Raw genomic sequence first — 12,324 nt, 5'->3', positions numbered from 1 at the left:
TGTGGGGGTGTGACATTGTGTGTTTGGGTGGTGATTTCTGTCCTGTTGTCCCCACATGTGTATTGGCGATTTCCCTTTGTCTTGAGAGATAATTAGATTACTCCTCGGGTGTCTCCAGGGCAGAGAGGAGAAAACCATGATGCATTGTGGGGATGTATTGTGTCGGTGTATCCTGCAGTGCTGCATATCTGTCCTGTGTCACAGTCTTCATTCTGGTCCCCTAGGGGCGTGTCCACCAGATGGGGACCTGCATAAATACGGGTGGGTAGCCCTCAATAAAGTGTTCCTGTTTTATACCTTCATGAAGTCTTGGCTCATGTTTGGGGGATGGAATAACTACACTCTTGGGGATTGCTATATCACAATACTCCCCTGAGTATAAGCTCTTGTAAGAGCTTGCTCCTGGTTCCTGTCTCTGGATTTTGGAGAGGTTCACCCACTGGAGCCTGGAGCCTTGTCGTAGGTCCAGGGTGGGTAGGAGACGGTGAGACCTCCACCAAGCTTCGGCGGTTTGTGGGGTCTGCAGTGCTGACGGTGTCAAGTGGAGTGCTTGGAGTCCTCTGGAAGCACTAGAAGCATCTATCGACGGAGGTACCCGGTCGGGGTGCTAGGCGTTCCGTTACACTTGTCTTGACTTTTTAAGTCTTCTTTTGGTAACCTGGTCTTTTTCCTAGTTTTCTGTTACTCTTATATAAACTCAGTGTTTGTAATTTTGTCTCTATTTTCATATAGTACAAGACTACTGGTTGCCTACTCTTGACATGTGTGTACTAAATTATGACATTAAAATATAACTTTTATTGATCACTTATTAAATCTTAAATTAATCTATCTAACCTACTATTAAAACTATCTAATAGAACCTCTAGTGTGCTGTATTACTTACTAGCTGTGCTATTATTATAGTAGCCTGGTAGCGGCGCACTTGCTCCAGTCACTACTTAATTGTTTTTATCAGCGTCTAGATTTCTCACATACAGAGGTCTATACAGTCTAAAACCTTATACACTGCCCCCCGACATGTTTCGCCATGTACATGGCGTCTTCAGGGGCACGGGCAGTCTACAATAAGATAGGAGTGACGCGATCTTTTTATCACCTCCTCTTTCATGACGTAATCCGTTACTAACTTGTTATTTTGTTCCTTATTGCATTGTTTTCAGTATCGGGTCACTCGATTCGTTCTTCTTGTGGATCTTCCTTATTTCAGTGACGTCTATAGTCTCGCTATATGATCTAAGATCTCGTGCATGTCATTGCACTTAGATTTTTTCAAACTATTATCTATCGATAATTCCCTAACAGAATTATACCCAAACTTGTCAATTTAGTATGCGCTGAAAGTACCTGTGATATTACTAAAGGTTTGCTTTTATTCGGATTGTCTATGCTTACTGCGCTACATGTATTAGAACTTACGTATGTTTGCCTTCTGAGACTAGATTTCAGCTTTTCTACAGTTCTGCGCATGCTCCCGTCCTTATATGAATATTCGTCGAATATTAAGTCATCACTGGGGAGCTTTTTCTCGGCTCTCCTGCGCTTGCTCAGACACTTAGTCTTTGATATGCTATTTTGCCTAGCTGATATTTTACTTGATATTGGCATACTTTCTTAACTTTGTATCCTATACAATAATAAAATTCTAATTGATTAATAATGATGTAAATATTATCATTAGAATATTATTTTTATATTAGTTTTTGGTATTATTTTATATTTTTATTTTTATTATTTTTTTATTTTTATTAGTGTTTTATTGTTTTAATAGTTTATTTTTGTATTTTTTTTGTGTATTATTTATTATTTATTTTGATATAAATTGATGATTTTTCTCTTTTCTTTTTTCTTTTTTAGATTGGATTGGATCTACTGGGAGGTAATTTTTTTTTTTTATTTATTTATTTATTTTTATTAGTTATTACTAGTTCGTGATTTATCACTCATCTATTATTGTATGAAGAGTGGTCAGATTTTGGTTTTTTATTATTTATTATTATTTTATGTTATGATATTATTTTTAATTATTGATAATGAAAATGATAAATATGAATAATGTCACTTTTATAAGAAGGATGCATAGGTAAATCCTTCATTAAGTCCCAGGGGTGAGAGACTTTTTAGTCTGTATATCCAGCGTGTTTCTTCCCGCTGTAATTTTTTGTCTAAATCTCCCTGTCTTGGGCCAGGCTTAAGTTTTGTTATGCCCCATATTTTTAAGCTGTCACTTTTACCATTATGCTCTACTTGTATATGTCTGGATAATGTGGTATCTGTTTTGAGGTTTATATCACTGAGATGTCAGAGGCCTAGGATGGTAACTTGACCAGTGGAGGAGGCTATTACTTGATGTTGGCTTTCTGTATATTTCTGTCATAATGATTCCATCTAATAGACTGAGAGTGATATCTAGAAAATTAAGTTTGTGTTCGTCAATTTCTCCAGTGAATGTGAGTCTCTCAGTCTATCAGATGGAATCATTATGACAGAAATATACAGAAAGCCAACATCAAGTAATAGCCTCCTCCACTGGTCAAGTTACCATCCAATACCTCTGAAAAGAGGTATTCCAGTAGGCCAGTACTTGAGAGCAAGAAGAAACTGTTCCACTGAGGAAGCTTTTGAACGTGAGAGTCAAACTCTATACCAAAGATTTATAGAACGCGGGTATCCAAAAAAGTGCTACATAAGGCATATCGGAAGGCGAAGGCAAGAGACGGGACTGACCTCCTACACAACAATAAAATTCCAATAACTAAAAAAATAGTATGGTGCATTGGCACCTTTGATATAAAACATCAAGAAGTGAGTAAAATCTTAAATAAATATTGGAATATCCTAAAATTGGATGAAGACATCAAAAATGTTATTCCTGAACATCCCACAATAACATACAGAAGAGGACCTAATTTAAAGTAACAGCTTGTACAGACCCATTTTCAGGAAAACTATAAAAAAAACAGAAGCAAAAACAACGTGGCTAACCATTAAAGGGTCTTACCCATGTGGCAATTGCCAGTTCTGTAGTAAAATGAGGGCATGTAAGGAGTTTCAAAATCCGGTTGATAACAAAATCTATAAAATCGCCCAATATATCAACTGTAAAACTGCAGGAGTAGTTTATGCTATTGAATGTGGCTGCCCCAAAATATATGTGGGGAAGACCATACAAGAACTCCGTAGAAGAGTCTCAAAACACCTCAGTGATATAAACCTCAAAACAGATACCACATTATCCAGACATATACAAGTAGAGCATAATGGTAAAAGTGACAGCTTAAAAATATGGGGCATAACAAAACTTAAGCCTGGCCCAAGACAGGGAGATTTAGACAAAAAATTACAGCGGGAAGAAACATGCTGGATATACAGACTAAAAAGTCTCTCACCCCTGGGACTTAATGAAGGATTTACCTATGCATCCTTCTTATAAAAGTGACATTATTCCTATTTATCATTTTCATTATCAATAATTAAAAATAATATCATAAAATAAAATAATAAATAATAAAAAACCAAAATCTGACCACTCTTCATACAATAATAGATGAGTGATAAATCACGAACTAATAATAAACTAAGTAATAACTAATAAAAATAAAAAAATAAATAAAATAAATTACCTCCCAGTAGATCCAATCCAATCTAAAAAAGAAAAAAGAAAAGAGAAAAATCATCAATTCATATCAAAATAAATAATAAATAATACACACAAAAAAATACAAAAATAAACTATTAAAACAATAAAACACTAATAAAAATCAAAAAATAATAAAAATCAAAATATAAAATAATACCAAAAACTAATATAAAAATAATATTCTAATGATAATATTTACATCATTATTAATCAATTAGAATTTTATTATTGTATAGGATACAAAGTTAAGAAAGTATGCCAATATCAAGTAAAATATCAGCTAGGCAAAATAGCATATCAAAGACTAAGTGTCTGAGCAAGCGCAGGAGAGCCGAGAAAAAGCTCCCCAGTGATGACTTAATATTCGACGAATATTCATATAAGGACGGGAGCATGCGCAGAACTGTAGAAAAGCTGAAATCTAGTCTCAGAAGGCAAACATACGTAAGTTCTAATACATGTAGCGCAGTAAGCATAGACAATCCGAATAAAAGCAAACCTTTAGGAATATCACAGGGACATTCAGCGCATACTAAATTGACAAGTTCGGGTATAATTCTGTTAGGGAATTATCGATAGATAATAGTTCGAAAAAATCTAACATGCACGAGATCTTAGATCATATAGCGAGACTATAGACGTCACTGAAATAAGGAAGATCCACAAGAAGAACTAACGAATCGAGTGACCCGATACTGAAAACAATGCAATAAGGAACAAAATAACAAGTTAGTAACGGATTACGTCATGAAAGAGGAGGTGATAAATAGATCGCGTCACTCCTATCTTATTGTAGACTGCCCGTGCCCCTGAAGACGCCATGTACATGGCGAAACATGTCGGGGGGCAGTGTATAAGGTTTTAGACTGTATAGACCTCTGTAATCTAGCCGCTGATAAAAACAAATAAGTAGTGACTGGAGCAAGCGCGCCGCTACCAGGCTACTATAATAATAGCACAGCTAGTAAGTAATACAGCACACTAGAGGTTCTATTAGATAGTTTTAATAGTAGGTTAGATAGATTAATTTAAGATTTAATAAGTGATAAATAAAAGTTATATTTTAATGTCATAATTTAGTACACACATGTCAAGAGTAGGCAACCAGTAGTCTTATACTATATGAAAATAGAGTTATAAGTGCCTCTACATGTGTAGGGTATACATCTGGAACAACTGTAATTTTGTCTAGCACAGTTTTTTTACCCCTCCTTTTTCAGCGCCCATGTATGAGGGGACTGCAGGTGTAATCCCAATCCTAACTGCAGGTTTCAGAGCCTCCTTCAAGTGGTTATAGAACAGCCCATAACCTTGTCTGTGGGAGGAGCTTTGACACTGGGAGCTCCTCCTCTCACTGCTCTGCAGGTCATTAGCCCTACTGGTTGGTCAGTATACTGCAGGAAGTCTTGGGCAGATGATTACCTTGGAGGTCCACTCTCAGACAACAGTAGTGCGAGCAGCAAAGTCTTTTTCAGGATGGCAGACTAGTGGTTAAAGTGTATTCTTGTTGGGTGGCAGGTAGGCCATCAAAAGCTGTTTTACCACACCCGGTGTCATTAACTTGGGCAGCACCTGGGCTCTGCTGAGGTTGTCAGTCCTGGCTCTGCTAAACTGTTGATACAGCCTGCAATTGAATTTTAGAAGAACTTAAACAATTTCACACATTCTAGAAGAAATAACTCCATTTAAAATAAATTTAGTTCAGTATTGCTCAGTCCATGGATTTTAACTGCAAACTAAATCAGTCTATGACAATTGAAGCCATTGATGCGGTGGAGAACGTGCTTCCCACCACCCCCGCATCAGATGGATTAAACAAAACAAACAAATGTCCCATTATGACTTTTGTAGGTCCAACACTGCTTGTAAGGGTCCATTCACATGTCCGCAATTTCGTTCCGAATTTGCGGAACGGAATTGCGGACCCATTCATTTCTATGGGGCAGCCCAATTTCTATGGGGCAGCACTTCCAGGTCCGCAATTCCGATCCCGAAAAAATAGAACATGTCCTATTCTTGTCCGCAATTGCAGACAAGAATAGGCATTTTCTATTAAGTGCCGGCGATGTGTGGTCCGCAAAATGCGGAACGCACATCGCCGATGTCCGTGTCTTGTGGATCCGCAAAACACACACGGACGTGTGAATGGACCCTAAATCATTGTTCCTCAAGTCCAGTCCTCCGGGCCCACCTGCTTGTCATAATTTGAGAATATCCCACAGAATGAATATCTGTGGTATGTCCTGATGCACTACACTAATTATATCACCTGGTCAATACTAAGGAGATTCTGAAAACATGACCGTCAGGTGGGCCCTAAGGACTAGAGTTGAAGAACACTGTTGTAAATAACATTGCCCAATGGAACCATAGAGATACATTTTTCTAAGCCCTATATCATATCTAGTTGTCTGTATATGAAGAGCAACTCAATAATACTCAATCTCAACTCAACACATACTCAATTACTAATAATTCTTCAAACAAAAACACTTAGCAATTTACACTTCACGGTGGTCTTCATCTTCATTCTTGACTCATAAAATAAACAATGGCAATCAATATTTTTTCAGTGGTCCTGGATGGTCTTTGTCACATCATAGCAATGTAACATATACTGTATCACTTCCTGTTAGTTTTATTACATCTGTATACTCATAACACATTGTGGTGTAAAAGAAAAACACATTTGTTTTGATATCTTTTCCTTTATTGATATCTTCTTCAATATAATTATTCTAACCATTAAAGGGGTTGTCTCATCTCGCTGTTGCTAAGGTTGATGAGACACAGTCCAGACCACCTCCCGTGTTCTTATGGAAAAAGATAAAGCTTTAAATTAATGATAAAACGTAATGAAAGCTGGGTATGTCTTTCAAACAAAATACCAAAGAGTATGAAACGCAAGGTAAACTAAAATACAATGATGGGTATCAGTGTTGGGTAGATTTCTGAATAAATGTGATATTAATGCTGTTGATTTTTATTATCAACAATCAAAAGGCATATGATTACACTGATATTAAAGGGGTTGTCTCATCTCGCCATTACTAAGGCTAGATGAGACACCGTCCCGACCACCTTCAGGCTGGAAAACAGCAAAACGCTCCAGTGCTCTGCTGTTTCAGTAGCTCTTATTGCCATGCATGACAGCTACTGAAACAGATTAGCACAACAAGCTATGTTGTTTCCCTCAGAAACAGCAAAGCTTGGTGTGCTGCACTGTTTCTAGACAACTGGGGGAGGTCTGTATCACATTTATCTTTAGGGCTATACAAGTGAAGGACAGTTTTCTATGTAGGAGAGGAAGGGGTTAACAAGAGCTAGATGCAGGTGCTAGAAAGTTTTCTAGATAGGTAGATAAGTGAGTAAGGCTACTTTCACACTCGCGTATTGGGCAGATCCGTCATGGATCTGCAAAAACGGATCTGTTACAATAATACAACTGCATGCATCCATCATGAATGAATCAGTTTGTATTATATGTAACATAGCCAAGACAGATCCGAACATGAACTCCTTTGAAAGTCAATGGGAGACGGATCCGTTTTCTGTTGTGCCAGATTGTGTCAGAGAAAACAGATCCGTCCCCATTGACTTACATTGTGTGCCAGGACGGATCCGTTTGGCTCAGTTTCGTCAAGCAGACAGCAAAACGCTGCAGGCAGCGTTTTGGTGTCCGCCTCCAGAGCGGAATGGTGACTGAACGGAGGCAAACTGATGCATTCTGAGCGGATCCTTTTCCATTCAGAATGCATTAGGGCAAAACCGATCCGTTTTGGACCGCTTGTGAGAGCCCTGAATGGATCTCGCAAACGGAAAGCTAAAACGCCAGTGTGAAAGTAGCCTAAAAAAAAAGTTTTATATTTGTGGAATAACTCCTTTCAAAGCATATGGACAGGGTGTGTCTAGAGCAGAGGTTCACAATCTTTATTGATCTGAGTGCTGCATTGTCACATTTCAAAGGATTGCAAAAAAATGTATATGTATCGATCGGTGCTTGTTTGCATCGGCCTCTTACACAACCCAATGCAAAGGAATGATCACTATCACAGTCATTCCTTTCTCATTCAGTTCTATTGATTATCAGTAATACATTCCTAATTACACAGGGAGATGTGCTGACGATTATTGTACATCTTTCATCCTGAATTATGCAAATCAGCCTACAAACAAGCGACTGCTTGTTTATCGGCTGATCAGCGGCACGAGTATACAGGTCAGTTATCAGGAACACTTTTGTTCCCACTAATTGGACGAATAGTGTGCAGTGTAATAGGGGCTTACAGGGATTTCCTGGTGAAAATGACTTTTTAACAACTTATTGCAGCATGGCCTGTGAAACAGAAGCTTTAGGCTGGGTTCATACGAGCGGATGCCGTGCGTGGCATCCGCTCCGTGAAAGAGTGCCAAGACCCGATGCAGACTGCAGAGGCACGGAGCATTAACATGACTGATAATGCTCCGTGCCTCTCTGTGACCTCTTTACTACGAAATCACAGTGACACTGTGATTTCGTAGTAAAGAGGTCACAGAGAGGCACGGAGCATTATCAGTCATGTTAATGCTCCGTGCCTCTGCAGTCTGCATCGGGTCTTGGCACTCTTTCACGGAGCGGATGCCACGCACGGCATCCGCTCGTGTGAACCCAGCCTTAGGGTGTCTTCACACGTGGCAGATTTTGTGGCAGAAAATTCAGCGACTGAAAATCCGTTCCATTCACCTTAATGGGATTTGAAAAAATCCATGTGCTTGCTAGCCTATTCAAATGAATGGAACTGATTTTCAGTCACAGAATTTTCTGCCACAAAATCTGCCACATATGAAGGCAGCCTTAGGCCCCTTTCACACGAGCGAGTATTCCGCGCGGATGCGATGCGGGAGGTGAACGCATTGCATCCGCACGGAATCCTGACCCATTCATTTCTATGGGGCTGTTCACATGAGCGGTGATTTTCACGCATCACTTGTGCGTTGCGTGAAAATCGCAGCATGCTCCACTTTGTGCGTTTTTCACGCAACGCAGGCCCCATAGAAGTGAATGGGGTTGCGTGAAAATCGCCAGCATCCGCAAACAAGTGCGGATGCGGTGCGATTTTCACGCACGGTGGCTAGGAGACGATCGGGATGGAGACCCGATCATTATTATTTTCCCTTATAACATGGTTATAAGGGAAAATAATAGCATTCCGAATACAGAATGCTTAGTAAAACAGCGCTGGAGGGGTTAAAAAAAATAAAAAAATAATTTAACTCACCTTAGTCCACTTGATCGTGTAGCCCGGCATCTGCTTCTGTCTCCTTTGTTGAATTAGGACCTGTGGTGAGCATTAAGTACAGTTAGAGGACCTTTGATGACGTTACTCTGGTCATCACATGGTACATCACATGATCTTTTACCATGGTGATGGATCATGTGATGACCGGAGTGACGTCATCAAAGGTCCTGGAATGAATGCTCAGCACAGAAGGAGACAGATGAGATGCCGGCAGCGCCAGCAAGTGGATTAAGGTGAGTTAATTTTTATTTTTATTTTTTTAACCCCTCCAGCTCTAGTTTACTATGCATTCTGTATTCAGAATGCTATTATTTTCCCTTATAACCATGTTATAAGGGAAAATAATACAATCTACAGAACACTGATCCCAAGCCCGAACTTCTGTGAAGAAGTTCGGGTTTGGGTACCAAACATGCGCGATTTTTCTCACGCGAGTGCAAAGCGCATTACAATGTTTTGCACTCGTGCGGAAAAATCACGGGTGTTCCCGCAACGCACCCGCACCTTTTCCCGCAACGCCCGTGTGAAAGAGGCCTTATAGTTACCTGCTCCCTGCTGCTCTGGTCCTCTGCGCTGCCCGGCTGTCGCCATCTTCTGGTCCTAGCACTGTTTACATCCAGCTAGCTATGAACATGGTCACATGCACTGCTTCAGCCAATGACTGGCTTCAGTCATTCAGTTCAGTTTTTTGTTCTTTTTTTACAATTTTTTGCACTTTCACTCATCCTTACCCCTTACAATTACAGCAATAGCAAATAATGTCAGAGTGACACTGACATTAGCTTTGGCTAAAGACACTGACAATAGCTTTGGATAAAGACATGGTTGATGTTAATAAACAGCGTGTTTAAAAACACACTGCGCCATAACATGTGTTATGATTTTTAGAAGCATAATTTATTTAAAATAAGAAACCTTCCAAAAAGTGTCCCTTATTGGTGGCAGATGGTGTTTAAACACACACGGTTATATAAGAAGGAAACATTGGCTTGCTGGGACCAAGCATCCAAAAATGATGCCTTAACATTGGCAGATGCCTGCCCCTGTTTATACACACACACGATCTAGAAGAAACAGTGGCTTGTTCTATTCAAGCATTCAAAAATTAAGTGTTAATGGGGGCAGAATGCCTGATCTATTTATACAAAGTTTTAATTGTCAGAAGAAACAGGGGCTTGTTCTGAGCCTGGAAAAATTATCCTTTTTATTTAGGAGCAAAAGCAGTACAGAGTGTATGTGATAGGGTAAGGTGTATGGGGTAACAGTTAAAAGGGTAATGTGTGTAGGGGAAATATTGGCTGCAATAGTAGTGGCAGCACTAGCAGCATAGCATAGAACAGAGAAGGCAGTAAGTAGATGTGTGTGGTTGTGCTGCAGGAGTATTAGTATTGGCTGTGTAGGGGTAATGAAAGTAGAAAAAGGGGCATTATCAGTGGGCAGTAGTGGGGTTGGTGGTAGCAGTTGCCATACAGTACAGAATGTGATGCTAGGCAGGCAGACAGCAGAAGTGGGGTGATGGGGCAAATGATAAATAGCCACCATTTACAATGTCAGATTTATTGATTGGCCTCAGCAGGAGGAGTGTGAAAGTCCTCATGGATCCATGCTTCATTCATGTTGAAAAAGTGATGTGTTGGACACTGGTGGAGGACAACTTAGTTTGGGTGTGAGAAGAACACCTGTCACGCTGAAACCCCTCTCTGAGATGACACTGGAGGCTAGACAATGAGTACAGAGAAAGCAAACTGGGCCATTTCCAGCCACTGTCTCAATGTGCCTGCCCAGAAGTACATGGGGTTAGGGAACATGGGATGTTCCAGAGAAAGTCCACAGTCCGGGTAGGATTGAACCTGGTTGTTTAGGCCATACATCTCTGTTTGCTGATTTGCATCAGCCTGGCATGGCTCATGAAAAAACTGTTCCATCATGTTCATAATACTGATCTGGCTGCTGCGGCTGCTGCAGCTTGTGGCAGTGGAGATGGCGGGAGGTGGGTGAATTGGCAGGAGTGGAGAAGGGCCTCCCATTCAGACACACAGGCGGCTGCTCGCCAAAAGCTGTGGCAAGCTGTGTACACAGTGGGCCAGATTTATCATTAGCTCAGGTCAGAATAGTGGAGTGAAAAAGTCCCAAAAAAAGTCCCAAACGCTAAAACTGCGCACAAATTTGCGACTTTCTTCTGCTCTGCACTATGCTCGCCAGTTTTCTGAAAGTGGGCGTGTTTTCTTATGTAAATGAATCTCTAGACAGATTTACTATTGGGACTATTTAAAAAGTCTCAATTTCACTCCAGTGAGGACCATGCTTATCTTATGAGACTTTTTAATAGAACATGCGACTTTTTCATAAAAACGTGCAACTTTTTCGTAAAGATGTGCGACTTTTGTAAAGCTGCTTACTGACGGATAAACTGCTACCGTCAAACCACATTTATTACAGTCTTAAAGGGCCGATCATAAATCTGATTTGGCTAAAACTGACTTTAGTCATATGTGAAAGTGGAGTGAGCTGTCAGAGTAATGATAAATCTGGCCCACAATGTCTTGGTAATACAGAAATTTGGCCTCCCTTTTGGCAACGTAAAAAATTACCCCATTTTGCTTTGACAGTGAGGGTTTAAAAGCATGGCTATCCAGTAATTATCATATTGCTTGATGGTAAAAATACGCCTGTCGGTACTTAACCAAGCAAACAAAGCTTGCCATGCTCACTGGAGTGCCCGAGGACCAGGTTATTTCTGGCTCAACCCCCACTGAGATTGTTGGTCATCATGGCAAGTCTCATCACCTTCATCAGCCTCCTGCTCCTATGCCACCACTTCCTCCTCCAGTGGTAGCGCCTCATCCTCCAACGTGATTCTTCGTGGAACTTTTTCATTGTGGGTCACCAACAGCTACACTGCAGCCGTTACTTGTTGCACCTGCATGAGCGTCTGCAATATGGTATATATCAGGGGTATGACATTGTTTATGCCCCAGTTGTTCATACTACTGACCTCAAAACACATGCCCCCTGTTGTGCTGGTCTGTTGCATGACAAAATCATTCACCATTTTACTCTGTTCATACAGAAGCTTCAGCACTACTAGAGATGAGCGAATCGAAGTTGACCAAGTGGAATTCGATCCGAATTTCAGGAAAAATTCTATTCGCACCGAAGCCAAATTTCCTCACACTTTGTGGTAACGAATCGCATTTTTTCCTAAAATGGCTGCTGCACGTGTGAGGACATGGAGAAAGGAACTCTGGGAAGGCGGGATCACACATAATGCCATGCATGTAGCCAATCAGCAGCCAGTCAGCCAGCCCTGTGATGTGTCAGCCCTATAAATAGCCTCAGCCATCTTGGATCGAGCCATTTTCCAGTCTACTTAGTGCAGGTAGAGAAGTCAGCAGGCGCTAGGGA

Source organism: Bufo bufo, chromosome 6 (assembly GCF_905171765.1).
Source record: "Bufo bufo chromosome 6, aBufBuf1.1, whole genome shotgun sequence".
Lineage (NCBI taxonomy): Eukaryota > Metazoa > Chordata > Amphibia > Anura > Bufonidae > Bufo > Bufo bufo.
This window is presented reverse-complemented; position numbering follows the sequence as displayed.